The 14,881-nt window shown below is 49.8% G+C and overlaps 1 long non-coding RNA gene across 2 annotated transcripts in view; it reads left to right on the top strand.

Moving 5' to 3' along the window:
• The window catches only part of LOC137216229 (uncharacterized), a 214,220-nt gene that overhangs the window by 125,328 nt on the left and 74,011 nt on the right, over positions 1 to 14,881 (top strand). For both annotated transcript variants that reach the window (XR_010939643.1, XR_010939644.1), the window contains exon 3: positions 12,137 to 12,208. This is a non-coding gene — a long non-coding RNA (uncharacterized lncRNA). The remainder of the gene's footprint in view (positions 1 to 12,136; positions 12,209 to 14,881) is intronic.

Raw genomic sequence — 14,881 nt, forward strand, 5'->3', positions numbered from 1 at the left:
AAGTCCCTGACATATGAACCTTCAAGTTGCGAACTTTCAAAGATGCAAATGTGCAGTCGCGTGTCCAATCACGTGTTAGTTCACCTGTCCGGTGTACATTGTCACGTGAGTGCATCCTCTATAAATGGTTGTGCTTTTGTGTATTTCACTATACAGTGCTGTATAGAGTACAGTAGTACAGTACCTTTATTTCAAGCCCAGGAGGTCCGGAAGCAAGTAAAAGCAGTGGTATATAGCCTGTTGTGTTAGGTGGGTACCTTGGCTAACTTTGCTGTACTTAACGAACGCGCTCTCGGAACTGAACCCGTTCGGTTGTAGGGGACTTACTGTATTCACCATCAAAAGGCGAGGACTTGACTGTGGAGTCTGACTTTCCCAGGATGGATCAGAACTGATGAATGGGTGGAGGACGGTCTCCCCGGGAGAGGTTGTCACCGGGCTGGGTGGGCAAGTCTCACTCCTGCTGTCCTTGAGCGGGAAATGAGGGTAAATGGGGGTGATGCTTCTCCCCGGAGGGAAGACAGTCAGAGGAGCTGTTCTGGGGCTTTAGGAACACGGAGCCTTGAGTTCAGGGTAGTGGGGATGCTTCTTTAGGAGAGGAAGATGGAAGGTGGGGTGCTGAGGGAATCCCCAGGAGGACGTGCTCCCCTGCACACGGGGGCTACGGGAGGCACAAAGGACTTGTTCGCGAGGGCAGCCAGGCTCTGTGTTTGGAGGCAGAGTGACAATGACATTGTTGTGTCATTATTAGTATTAGCTGCAACGGCAACCATGCCCACAAGCGTTTTGGGTCTTTGCCTTTTGCGTTGTCCTCATCTCAGTCTCTGTTAAGAAGGAAGAAGGCTGGCACTCTTCTTTTTAGGCTCAAATGGGTAAAGTGAGGCATAAAAAGGAACAAAGGTGGGTGGAGATGCTCAGGTCACAGGGGCGGCCCCTTTCCAACTTTCATGCCCTCAGGCTCCCCCCCCCGCCCCGCCCCCACCGCTGTGGAGAGAATTCTGTTCCAGGTTTTCTTGGCGTTACTCTGACGTCTTGGGGAGAGAGCTTTTCTCTCTAATTTCCCATCCTCAGCTAGGAGCTCTTTCTGTCCCGAGATGGGCTTCCTCTTCGTTGCCTCTTTATTCTTTGCCTTTTTAACCTCGCGGACCAGCCCTGGCCTGGGACCTAGCAGATGGGGCTGGGGGCTGGGAACTTGCACGGAAGGGGTGGCTGCAGGAACGAGGAGGGGTGATGTCCCCACCCTCCCGGCAGGACAGGCTGAGGGGCAAGTGGACCCTGCAGCAGTTGTGAGTCTGTCCAGACTCAAAGTTGAGCACCAGTTGGGATCACAGCCATCTGTGGGATACACTTAGATGGGTCATTAGGCGTGGGTATAAAGTTTAGAAAATTACTGGTCAGCTGGGGTCGAAGCCCTGACCTTCACGTGACTCCCCCTGGCTATGTGCGCACTTTCTCCCCGACTGCTTGAGATCCTCTGTGGCTTCAGCCAGTGTCCAGCCTTGACTCCCCTCCCTTCTCCCCATGTCTAAACGCTTGCCCCTCATGGTCTCGGGAACACACCAGGCTCAAGTTTACCTTTTCTCTTTGGTTTCTGTGGCCCTTCTCTTCCCGTCCATCCATCTGCTCTACACATGCTTTCAGGTCGAGATCAAGTTTTATTTTCTCCTAGTGCATGTCTCCGACCCCTTTACTTTCGCTGACCAGCATGCAGTGGCCACTGCACTCTGCAGCATGAAATTAAATAAGCAACCTAAATGTCCATCAATGGAGGAATGGATAAAGAAGATGTGGGGTGGGCTTCCCTGGTGGTGCAGTTGTTGAGAGTCCGCCTGCCGATGCAGGGGACACGGGTTCGTGCCCCGGTCCGGGAAGATCCTGCATGCCGCGGAGCGGTTGTGCCCGTGAGCCATGGCCGCTGAGGCTGTGCGTCCGGAGCCTGTGCTCCGCAACGGGAGAGGCCACAGCAGTGAGAGGCCCGCGTACTGCAAAAAAAAAAAAAAAAAAGATGTGGTATATATATATATATACACACACACACACACACACATACACACACACACAGTAGAATATTACTCAGCCGTAAAAAAGAATGAAATAATGCCATTTGCAGCGACATGGATGGACCTAGAGAGTCATACTGAGTGAATTAATTCAGATGGAGAAAGACAAATATCATATGATATCACTTATATGTGGAATCTTAAAAAATGGCCCAAATGAACCTATTTACAAAACAGAAATAGAGTCACAGACGTAGAAAACAAACTTATGATTACCAAGGGGGAAAGGTGGAGGGAGGATTGACATAAACACATTACTATAAATAAAATAAACAACAAAGGCGTACTGTATAGCACAGGGAATGGTACTCAATGTTCTGTAATGACCTATATGGGAAAAGAATCTAAAAAAGAGTGGATATATGTCTATGTATAACTGATTCGCTTAGCTGTTCACCTGAAACTAACACAATATTGTAAATCAACTATACTCCAATAAAAATCAATTTTAAAAAACAGCTATTGCCTGGGAAACACAGTTTGCTTTTAAGAAATTTTCAAAAAAGATACTATTTTATTTTTACCCCCGTCGATTCGATTCACCGTTTCTCTGAACCGTCCCATCTCCTTACTGGAAAATGAGGGGTTTAGACGGATGATCTCTAAGGTCTTTGGCAGTTATAAAATTCTGTTTATAATTATCTTCTCATCTGGACTGTAAACTCCTCAAACACAAGGACAGTATCTTTTTCTTGCACTGACTGCCTCCATTGTCGAGCCCAGTGCTGGGCCCGGAGTGGGTATTCCCTAAGTTCTATTGTGTCCTTTTTCCTACTGGCAATGGAAGGAATGAGGCATGGCTCAGATGCCCTGGAAGCCTGGTCTTGTAGTCTGGCCCGAAGAGAAATTGTTCCATCATTTGTGGATATGGTGAAAACTGCTGTGACGTCTTAACACTCCATGTGCTCTGTTGCAGGAAATTGACACTGAGGACTCTGCCCAGCACAGGCAGATGTCATTTTAAAGGGGGCCAGCCCCACACCTCCCCACCCCCTGCAGCCTACACGTTTTGTAGCAAAGAAGAAAAAAGTGCTCAGCTTGGTTCGGCTACTTACTACCCACAAGACAGGGGCAAAGCACGTGGCTCGTGTGAGTCTGGGTTGCTCACCCCTACCATGGCCACTGCCCTGTGGTGGGAATAAAAAGATGAGACATGTGAAAACATCCTGTCAATTGTGAAGCCAAGAGTGGTAGATGTGAAGTGGCCGAGGAGGCGTGGTGCTCGGTTTACTTAACATGTCATCATAGAAAGTCAAAAACTCAAACAGAAAAAAACACAACCTAAAAGGAAAGAAGCGAAGTGCTCTCTCTCTCCCGCTTTCATTCTGGGACAAAGAACCACTTCTGTTCTCTGGTTAATACTCTCTAGAGACTCCCCCTTTCCCACCCCTGCCAAAAAAAAAAAAAAAAAAAGAAGAAGAAATTAAAAGAAAGTCCAGGAGTAAGAGGGAGCAACCTGGTATATTCTGAAAGTTGACTCTGGGAGGAGAGGAAAATGTCAGCAAACAAAAGCTGTCACTCACTGGCAAGCTGCTGCCTCTGGGGAATCATCAGTAGGAAGAAAAACTAAAGCTCTGAACCTTGCCTGGAGCCGGCGCAGAGCTCGCGGCTGAGGCTGGTAGAACAGGACCCTCTGGATGGAACCTTCCTGCTCATTCTTGGGGTTTTAGCAGTTCCGGGGAGTCGCGCTGTTGGTTAAGAGTCTGCCTGCTGCCCCCTGAGTGGGCGCTGCGTCCCATTCTTAAGCATCCCGGCAGCCCTCGTGAACGGGTGTGTATGGTGGGACCAGGCCTCACCGTGGACATCAGTTGGAAACCCACCCACACCCCTCTTAGCCTGTCTGATGCGCTCATGCCTCTCTTCCCCTTCCCCTGTCCCAACTTCCCCTCTCTTCCCACATCCATCCGCCTTGCCTGTCAATTTCCACCCCACGAATCAGAAGTCAGAGGCCCCTCCACCCCCAAGGCTGGCGACCGGGGCTCCAACCTTCTAGAAACCTGTTTGTGCGCAAACAAAGGCCTTCCCCCCCAACCCCTCTCAACACACCATCACGACTTTCCAAGACGATGATTGAGTTTTTCCCCTGTTCTGCTTGATATTTCTGCCAAAGCAAGAAAAATCCTCGTTGAAGTCTAGCAGGAAATCCAATAAAAATTCTTCAAAAGATGGGCTTGACATTGAAAAACAGCAAAATTATAAAATAGGCCTTAGAAAAGAGAGCAGAGAGTTATTATATCTGGCACCAGGCAAAAGCCCCGAGACCCCGTCCAAATGAGCCATCACAGACTGAAAGCGTTTAGCTTCCCGTTGATTAAATATGGAGAAGGACCCAGGGCTGCCAAGCCTCGGGGATCCAAAGTTTGTTTTCAGTCAGAATGTGTTTTCAGTCAATGGAAAAAATGGTCGGCCTGCGCTGGGCTGTGTAACCGAGAAGCCCCAGGTTTGGGCTGAAATATGGCTGTGAAGCAGAAAACCATGAGGGTAGTTAATCATCCCCCCCCAGGCCCCTGTAATTTAACTCAGCGGCTCATTCCGCTTGGTAAGCTCCCCCAGCCTCCTTTCTTTCTTCTTCTCTCAGTTCATTTCGTTCAAGGGGGGATAGATGAGTCCTTCGGAGGCTCATTTGAGGCTACGTTTCAGTTGTGAAAACTCCTCACCCCCAAGGCACACCCCTCCCCCGTCGGGTCCCCACCGCCCACTGCTCTGAACACCCTGGGGGTATAACAACAGAGGGAGGAGACCATTCACATGGACGTCCTTCAGGGAAATCTCTTTGTCCCAGGAGCTCCCTGGAATTGGGGCCTGGAAAAATCTCTTCCTTCCCCACTGCCTTTCCAGGGAAGGCTCTTTTTCAGAGGCGTTTACTGCCATTCTTTTAACAGGGTGATCTTATTCGAGACTTATAGTTTCCTTTTTTTCCTGGGTTCTCATCTGCCCCAGTGCATTCCCTTACAATGAAGAGTACAGGATATTACTCAGCCGTTAAGAAAGAGTGAAATGATGCCATTTGCAGCAACATGGATGGACCTAGAGATGATCATACGAAGTGAAATAAATCAGACAGAGAAAGACAAATATCATATGATATCACTTATGTGTGAAATCTAAAAAAAAAAAACGATGCAGATGAACTTAGTTACGAAACAGAAACAGACTCACAGACAGAAAAGAAACTTGTGGTTACAGAAGGGGAAAGGGGAGGGAAGGGATAAATTAGGAGTTTGGGATTAGCAGATACAAACTACTATATATAAAATAGATAAACAACAAGGTCCTACTGTATAGCACAGGGAACTCTATTCAATATCTTGTAATAACCTACAATGGAAAAGAATCTGAAAAAGAAGAGATAAATATACGTATATTTATAACTGAATCGCTTTGCTGTACACCTGAAACTAACACAACGTTGTAAATCAACTACACTTCAATAAAAAAACAAAAAAATTTTAAAAAGTATAGGAAGTCTGCTTTTGGGTATCATTAAGGCCCCATGAATGAGGATCTGAGAGAGAGAGAGAGAGAGAGCGAGTCTCTTCAGGCTTGTGGAGCTGGACTTTGAGGTAAGCCAAACCTCCTTCCCTGTCAAATGCAAGCACCTATTCTACTTTTCCACTTCAAGTTTTACACCCGTGAGTAGCCTCAAGGGAGCTGTGATGATGGTGCATTTCTGATCCTGGTGCATTTCTTTTTCTTTTTTTGATTTTTAAAAATTTCCATCATTCCTTCTACTTTAAAAAAAACTATTTTATTTATTTATTCATTCATTTATTTATTTTTACTGAAGTATAGTTGATTTACAATCTTATGCCAATCTCTGCTGTACAGCAAAGTGACTCAGTTATGCACATACAGACATTCTTTTTTCATATCCTTTTCCATTAGGGTTTAGCACAGGGTATTGAGTATAGTTCCCTTTGCTATAAAGTAGGACCTTGTGGTTTATCCATTCTAAATGTAATAGTTTGCATCTATGACGCTGGTGCATTTCTGATCCTCTTTCTCGCGCTCCCAGGGCCGTCACTGGCCCTGTGGCTTTCGTCAGCTTCATCTCTCCAATAACTGCTATTCGTGGAACCCCTCGCACTGAAATCTGTGTAAGATCGCAGGGCATGGGTCCAGCTGAGGCTTCGTTTGGTCTTCTGGTTGTTTCAAAGCGGTGGTCGACCCAGCCGCAGCCTCATCTCAAAGTCCAGCCTGTTTGATACCTTTCGGCCGGGCGCCCAAATTCAGTAACAGGAAGTCACTCCTGCCAAATATTTTTTGAGAACTAGGCAAATAAACTCAAGACAATGAATAAATAAATGGTTTGAAAATGGTGATATGGGAAATGCTCAGTGGTTTAATGGAAGCAGATTCTTTTGTGAGGACAGCAAGTCTCGGGTGACTCGGCTGTGGAAGACGTGAGCTCAGTCAGCAAATCCCTGGATGACCAAGGGAAGGAGCAAGGAGACAGGTCCATGGGGTTAGGTTGTCCCAGAGAGCAGCCCAAGAAGTTCTGGGCAGGGAGAAGTTTAAGTAAAAAGCCATGGATAGAATGTGGCGCGTGTGTGTGTGTGTGTGTGTGTGTGTGTGTGTGTGTGTGTGTGACCATTCCAGGGATGGAGACCAAGGAGGTTGGTTATATTGTAAGAAAAAGAAGGAGGACAGAACAGAGTCACGTTTGTCCTCGTGTCCAGTCCCCTACTTTCACATTCATATAATTCTCCTCTCCAAGGTCATCACTTACTGAGTAATTACAACAGGCCAGCCTTGGGCCAAAAGCCTTATATGTTATCTCAGGCTGTCCTTCCACCAGCTCCCTGGGCCATGTCTTATCTTCTGTCTTCACAATAAGGGATCTGAGATTCGGAGCCTGGGAGAGCAAAAAGCATGAAAGTGGCAGAGTCGGGATTTGAACCCAGGTCTGTCTAGCTTCTCGCCCTGACCCTGCAAAGGCAGTCTACAGGGCAGGCTGTTGGAGATGGTGATTTGGGGGGCCCAGGCTTTTCGACAGAACCCAGTGGGGTCCACTTCAAAGATTCCACTTCACAAGAGGAAGAAAACCAGCAGACCAGTCAGGTCTGCATTTCAAAAGCCATGCAGGCTGCAGAGGGCCTCATGGGCGGCAGCAAGCCCAGGTTGGAAGGGTCAGTGGCAGGTCACTGTCACCATCAATCACCCGCAAGCCTTTTGTCTGTAGAGGTGAGCGGGAAGCAGAGTGGGTGAGCCAAGAGAATTTAAGGAACTCTGCTGGTGGCAGGAGACAGGAAGTGGCATTTAGAATTTTAAGGGGAATCTTCATGGTTTGGGGGAGAAAATGTCTGTTCTGGGTTCTGGAGCCGTGCCGATGAAGGGCATTCCAAGAACAAGTGAGCTCATCCTGATGTTGAGTCAGCTGCAAGTCTAGCCATCCATTTACAGACCTACCCATCCATTTCCGAAAGCCTCCTTGACCCACGTCGCCACAGTTCTAGAAGTTACCAAGAAGCCCAGTATTATACTTGCATTCAGAGAAACTTACGGCTGGGAAAAATATCTACATGAAACATACTATATATTACGCAGCTATACGTAGTAAATATATACACAGAGGCCGACCTCATTTGGTTGCACTTCATTTTATTGTGCTTTGCAGATACTGTTTTTTTTTTACAGTTTGAAGGTTTGTGGCAACCTGCATCAGGCGAGTCTATTGGTGCCACTTTTCCAATGGCCTCACTTTGTGTCTTGGTGTCACATTTTGGTAATTCTTGCCATATTTCAAACTTTTTCATCATCATTACGTTTGAGTGATCTTTGATGTTGCCACTGTGACTCACTAAAGGCTCAGAGGATGGGTAGTGTTTTTTAGGAATCAAGTATTTTAAAATTAAGGGATGTGCCTTGTTTTCTTAGACATAATGCTATTGACACTTAACAGACTACAGTATAGCGTAATCACGGCTTTTATATGCACTGGGACACCAAAAATTTGTGACTCAGTTTATTGGGATATTTGCTTTATTGCGCTGGAATGGAACCCGCGGAATCCCCGAGGTCTGTCTGTGTATGTATGCAGGCATGGTTTTAAGTATGTGCATGTGTTAGAGGGCATCCTAATCGTGGCTGGCTGAGGTCGGAGCTCCTGTTACACCCACTTTTCATAAGAGACCGAGGCACAGGAAGTCAAGTAGCTTGCCCACGTGGCCAGTGAGAGGTGGGCCAGGATGCAACCCCAGGCTGCCAGGATCCACGGGTGGCTCCCAGACAGAGTGGTCCAGTGTCCACGGCAGGGGGCTGGTGATCCCTTCAAGGGCGGAATGAGGAGCCGTGTGAGCAGGTGTGACTCAGACACGTGGCCTGTGGGAGGTCAGGGAGGGCGGGCAGGGCCCTGTGGGCAGGAAGCTCCGGGGAGAGGGTGGACTTGGCGGGTTGTAGGATGGGGCCTTCAGGAGCAGAGGCCGGGCCAGGCCTGATCCTGGGATTTGCTGGGAAGAGGGTAAGTTGACTGAAGATCAGGGTGGTCATCAGGGGGCATTTAAGAGTACCGGCCAGTGGGCAGGCTGTGGGCAGGTGGTCTCGAATGCCCGGTAAAGACTCCGGCCTGTTCCCTCTGAGGAGGTGGTGTTCCCCGGGGGCATTTGGAGCTTTCAGCTGGCCCAGCATAAAGGACAAGGTCCAGGGAGACCTAAATTCCAGGCCTGGCGGTGCCTCTAGGGGTCTTTCCTGCAGGTCACTCAGATGAGTTACCATCTGTCTGCATTCCAGCAATCTCATTTTTTAAGTAAAAGGCTTAGGCTAGATGCATCCCTCTGGCTATAGTCTGTGGTGAACCCCGATGAATCTAGCAGGGCTTTGGAAGAGGATTGGTGGCAGGGCGGGAGGGGCGGGCGGAGGGGGGAAGAAACTGGAGGCGGATGGAAAACTTGGAATCAGAAGATGCAGAATGGGGAGGTTATCTTAGAGACCTCCTCCCCGCTCTGTTTTACAAGTGGGGAAACCGAGGCACAGGAAGGTAAGTGGTTCCCAAGACAGGCAGCTCATTCCTGTGGAGCCGAGGAGGCCATCCAGCCTCTGCCCCTTACTTAGTCTCCTTTCCCTTTGGGTGGGAGCTGCAGGGGACATTGGCTTGGAGCACGGGTGAGGGGGGAAAGGCAGGGAGGCTCAGCCTGGGGGTGCTGCCCCCCTTCATTCCTGGCCCATTTGGTCAGCACCGGCTGGGCAGCCATCCCCAAAGTGGTCCAGCTCAACAGAGCTCCCGAGGCCCGGGTTCCAGTCGTCGCTCCGTGTGGCAAGGCCCCGACTCTTTGGGGAAACTTTTAGACTATCATCTGTCAGATGGTCAGTTCAGGCTGTGAGCTGAGACCATCATGTCACGATGCAGGGGCATGCGAAGGGCCAGTGTGGAAGCCGCCCTCCCCCTGCCCTCCCCCCGGGCCTTGGTGCCCCTCTGCTGCTCTGGGCCTGGGAGCTGCTGCAGGGTGGGGGAGGGGGGGTGCTGAGGCTGTGGGAGTCTGCACTGAGCCTCTGACACTTGAGTGAACCTCCCTGCTCCATGTCAAAGGAGTCTGGTAAAAGTTAACAGGCCTCCCTGCCTCGAGCAGATCAGAGGGACTCTGGGGGTCAGGGAGAGGTCGCTGAAACTGATGGCAGTCCCTGGAGCTGACCCCTGTCTATAGGCCTATCCTGCCCCCTCCCCTAATGCAGAACCCAGGGCTCCTTTCAGGGTGGCTGGCCCAAGCCCTCATTTGTCTAAAGGCCCCTTGGAAGATGTCCTGGGCCTTCCTTATAGGGGCCTTCTCTCTGTGGCCCTGCACCTCCCCTAGCCCTGGGCCCAAGTGTGTGTGTGTGTGGAAGGGAGAAGGTATGGGGGAGGGGCAGCCGGATGGTCTGTGGATGAGATGCCAGACTGATCTGGGCCTGGGCTGGGCCTGGCCAGGTGTGACCCTGGTCCCTGACCCCTAGTGGCCCAGAGGGGGAGGAGGGAGGATTGGGGGGTGGGGAGAGGCTGTTGGCTAACATTTACCAGGACCTTTGAAGATGTAAATGCTTCCCCAGGACCTGCTGGGATGAATGGGGTCAGAGTTCACAGGCATGGTCGCCTGCTTCTCCAAGTGAGCTGGAAATCTTGCAGACAGATGGGTTAGGGTCCCATGTGAAGGACCTTCCCCAGGGCATTTGCTCCTTCTGGGGCTCTCTTGGATCCGGCCCAAGGACTTGGAGGCCTCGGAAGGGGCTGATGGGAGCTGTCTTTTTCAAATACTCACATTTCTCTTGGGTATGTTTTCTGGGTATATTTGGCTCCACTAAGATCAATCACTGGAAGATCTGGGAGAGAGAGCCTCATCTCCTGCCTCTTCCTGTCCTTTTTATCCTGCGAATACTAGATTGCTTGGCGTTTCCTGTTCACACCATGCTCTTTCACGCCTGGTACCCCCCTGTGCTAGTTGCTCTGCAGGCATTCCCTTCCCCACCTTCCTTCTCAGGATGGCTAACTCCTATTCACCATTCTGTATCGCCTCCTCCAGGGAGGCTTCCTGGAGTGGAATCTGCCCCTCTGCTTGGTTCTCCTGTAGCACTGAATCAACTAATATTTATGCAATATGTACCAGGTCCTGTTCTATCGGGAATACATCAATGCGTAAAACAGACCCAAATCCTTCCCTCAGGGAACTTACATTCTTGAGGGTAATAACAGGGAAAAACGACATTACCCTATTTTTTTTTTTTTTTTTTTTTTTTTTGCGGTATGCGGGCCTCTCACTGTTGTGGTCTCTCCCGTCGCGGAGCACAGGCTCCGGACGCGCAGGCTCAGCGGCCATGGCTCACGGGCCTAGCCGCTCTGCAGCATGTGGGATCTTCCCGGACCGGGGCACGAACCCGTGTCCCCTGCATCGGCAGGCGGACTCTCAACTACTGCGCCACCAGGGAAGCCCCGACCTTACCCTATTTTAAACGCTTTACAGGTACTAACAGATTTAACCCTCAGAACATCCCTATGAGTTAGGTCAATTATCCACATTTTACATGTGAGATTACACAACTGATAAGGGGCATATTTAAATTAAATTAAATTTAATTTAATCCTGACAACAGCCCTATGAGATAGATGTGATTTTCTTCATTTTCCAGATGAGGAAACCAAGACTTAGAGGGGTAAGTACTTGGTCCAGGGTCATTCTACCAGTAAGTACCATCCAAAGCAGGATGAGTCTAAGCCTGGGAAGGACCACATTGCCTCCCTATCATAACAGGACCCTGTTTCTGTATTGAAGCCATTTCTCTTTGGATTAAATGGTCCGCTCATCTTCTCCATCATCCTGGGAACTCCCCCAAGGCAGCAACCTTGGCTCATTTTCTGTCTCCTTTGAACTCCCATTGTGTTGGGTGCTTAATTGGCTTCTAACAAATACTTATCTATGGGTTGACAGCTGTATGTGGGCAGAGATGAGCACAAAGCAGCTAATATTTACTGCACATACTCTGTGTTGGGCTGTGCGATGGTCTTTGCTAAGCATGAGCTCTTCTGGTCCTTACAACGTTCTAGGAATTATGTCACTACTCACAGGCTGGTAGCTAGGAGTGCTCAAGGTGGGACTTGAGTCACAGGTTCCTCTGACTTCAAAACTCCTTGTCCTTTCCTCTATGCCACGGGAGGCTGATCAAAGGAAAGGTGGCTCAAGCCTCCTGGCTCTTGGGTTTCTGTCCCCACCTGGCTGGGAGGCCTTAGGGACGGAATTGGGGTGGGCCTTCGATGCTAAGGGTAGCATCCTCCCTAGGCTGCAAGGCAGCTGGAGAAGTTGAGGCTTCGGTTCCAAGATTATTCTCATCTGATAAGATGTTTGAAGTTGTTGAAGGGAGTGACTGGGCACATTGAAGGTGTTCAGTGAATTCTTACTGATCGTTGTGGGTTCATTCCCCGTTCCAGAGAGACAGCCGGATTCAGGCTAAAACAGCGGACACTTTGGGCATTTTGACTTGGGAAGAGGAGGATTATAGCAGAATAGACTTCAGGCCTTAGGTCTGGAGCAGAAACGGGAGTGTTCCTGCTGTATGTATGTTTTGTTCCTTTGTTCTGACATCTGTTTTTGTTTTTTTATTTTTTGCTTTCCCAGTTAGGAGGGGAGAACAGCATCGAATCTTCTGATTCATCTGCCCACAGGGCTTAGCAGACTGGCCGACTGGAGGTATGTACGGGGCGAGGAGGTCACAAGAGATGGATTTGGGGTCGCAACAGCTGAGCAGGGGACCAGCGCCTGCGTCTCGGGACCCCCAGGTTTTCACTCTTGCCGTCAGGTCTCATTTGCCTCTACAAACCCCCTCTCCCACCGTCGATGGGCTTGTTGGATCCGTACCCCTCCCCCCCTTTGGCTAATGCCCTATTTTGCTTGACTAACAGTCAAAATGCAGGACTGCACCCAAACGAACTAAGCTCACTTAAATCACTGGCAGGTAATTTGATAGATGTTGGCCGGCGCCCGCTTTGGGAATTAAGTAAAGCCTGAGCCGCGGAGACGGTGGGAAACAACCTTGTGTAACTGGTAAGCAGGCGGCCTCATTTCACCCGGAGACAGCCCAGGCCCCAGCTCCACAGCTCAGACTGGAAGGCTGGAGTGGGCCAGGTGGACGGTTGACGTTTCTCTCTCAGCCTCTTCCTCCCTCGGTCCTGGCTCTGACTCCCCTGGGGTTGGGAACTTGACTCTTGAGGATCTGCAACATTGTCCCCACCAGCCGAGGTCTCATTTCCTGGAGCTCACCTGGGGAAGACCCAGCAAATGATGTCGTTGGCTAAGCTCACTTGTTTGCTGAGCTAACTCAGACGGGACAAGGGTTTTTCCGCAGATGGGCGTGGTGTCGTACAGATGGGTGTTTTATGGACCGAGCTCAGAAACTGACAGCTTGTGGAAGGCAGCTCCCATCTGCAAAGAGGCCAGTTGCAAGGGAGAAACTTCTAGGTCCTTTCATCACGGTGAGGATCGTTCGTTCGTGCGCTAACTTCAGATAAGCAGAACAAACAAGCCTCGGCCCAAGTGGGAACTGGTTCTGCCCCCTCTCTTTGCTTTTCTAAGTCATCAAAGCCAAGTTCCTAAAGCCTGACTGTCTCACGGTCCTTTCTGATGGTTTCATTGTTTTGTTTATTGTGCTTATGACAAGTGCTAACAGACCGCTTTCAAAGTGTGTTGATATTTCGGTTGTTTTTGAATGGCCCTTCTGTTTTCCTGCATCTGGACAGCATTAGAGCCTGGCCCCAGGGAGCCACTGGGTTCCTATAAAAGTGTACCAGGTCCCCTTTTGCAGAAAACACCAGCCATGGCAAGATCAGACTCCCCATCTGGGCAGGAACAAACACCAAAACCTAGAGCAGAATTAGGAGACAATATTCAGCAGCTGCGGAAGACAGGCCCGGGCTGGGAAGGGGCCAGCAGGCATTGCTAGCTGGATTGTGGGTGTTCCTTCTGCCCATGGACATACTGTGATCTTCCCATGGGAGGACGTTCCCTAGCAGAGGGCCTGGCACTGGGCGATGCCGCTAAACGCTGGTCATCAACAGGTTCACTCTCTGTCTTCTTCTCCAGGCTGCCTGGTCAACACCAGCAGCGGGTCCAAATAAGGGGGTTCCCGGAGATGGGACAAAGAGCAAGAGCTGGAAGATGAAGAAGATCATGGGGTCTGGGAGGACCAGAAGAGGCAGGGCAGCGTGCCCTGCAGCTCCGACCCTCTTCCCTCTACAGCTTTCTTCGGGGATCTTCAGTTTTCACGCCCTTTCCCTTCCTACTTCTCCTGCTCCGTCCCCATCCCCAGGCCCTGCCACATGCTACAGTACAGCCAGCTTCCTCCAGTGTGAGAGAATCTCGGTGCACAGACCAGGCTCAGAGGAAGGGAGCGACATGCACAGTCTCGCTTTATAAATTCAGCACAAACTGGATTTTGTTTCTTCAAGGTCGTCCTTTCCAGCGGGCTGAGGTTTTCTTTAGCACGCGCTTTATCGGCTTGTACACGGTTCTCTCTTGTTTGGTTTCAAGAGTGGCAGAGTCCCTTTCTGACTGCGCCCCAGGTAGCTGTGTGGCTTGGTTTGCGAAGTCCCTGGAACTTGAGTTCAGAGTCAAGTGGATTAAGATTGAGTGGGTGACAGGGAGCTTTGGTGCCTCGGAGCTGCAGTTAGAGGGGACCCAGGCAGGCCAGATGGGGGAAAATGTGTGCTCTACCGTTGGTTCTCTGACAGAACCACGTGAGGCTCATAGACCTACAGTCAGTGTGTTCATGCATATGGACACGTTGGGTGGGTGGATGGGGGCTGCATGATGACTGGTCTCCATCCACCAGGCCTCAAAGTTCTTGACATCTTTATGGCCACACTCCATGGCATTTCCTTCTAGACACACACTGTCTTGTCAAAAATTCCCATTTAAGCTGCCTCTCCTGTCCTGGATCTTTTTCCTTAAATTTTTAATATCCGGAGAAATGTATACGTCACTGCACTTACTTTAGCTGAACTGGGATGCCCGATGGAGCGCTCAGTGGTACCATTTTGTTTCTCTAGGACCGGAATTGCATTGGCTCTTGGATCTGACAAGGAGACAAAGAGAGGCTCTGGGTCCAGGGCCCAGCACGTGGTGACGGGCTGGGCTGATTGTCCTCTGAGAAGCTGAACACGCCTGCCACAAAGGCATGAACATTCTATAAGAGGGATACTTCCTGTTTTCCCTCTTATAGAAAACAGTGGGGTTTTCTGGGTAGGCTTGGTAGAGAGCAGTGGTCTTCTGTCTAACACCTCGTGTGTGTGAGTGTGAGTGTGTGAATACTTGTCATATTGAAAAATGTCAAACTTTACATAGCAGTTTCTTTTCTCACCAGGGTCT

This window comes from Pseudorca crassidens, chromosome 21, assembly GCF_039906515.1.
Source record: "Pseudorca crassidens isolate mPseCra1 chromosome 21, mPseCra1.hap1, whole genome shotgun sequence".
NCBI lineage: Eukaryota > Metazoa > Chordata > Mammalia > Artiodactyla > Delphinidae > Pseudorca > Pseudorca crassidens.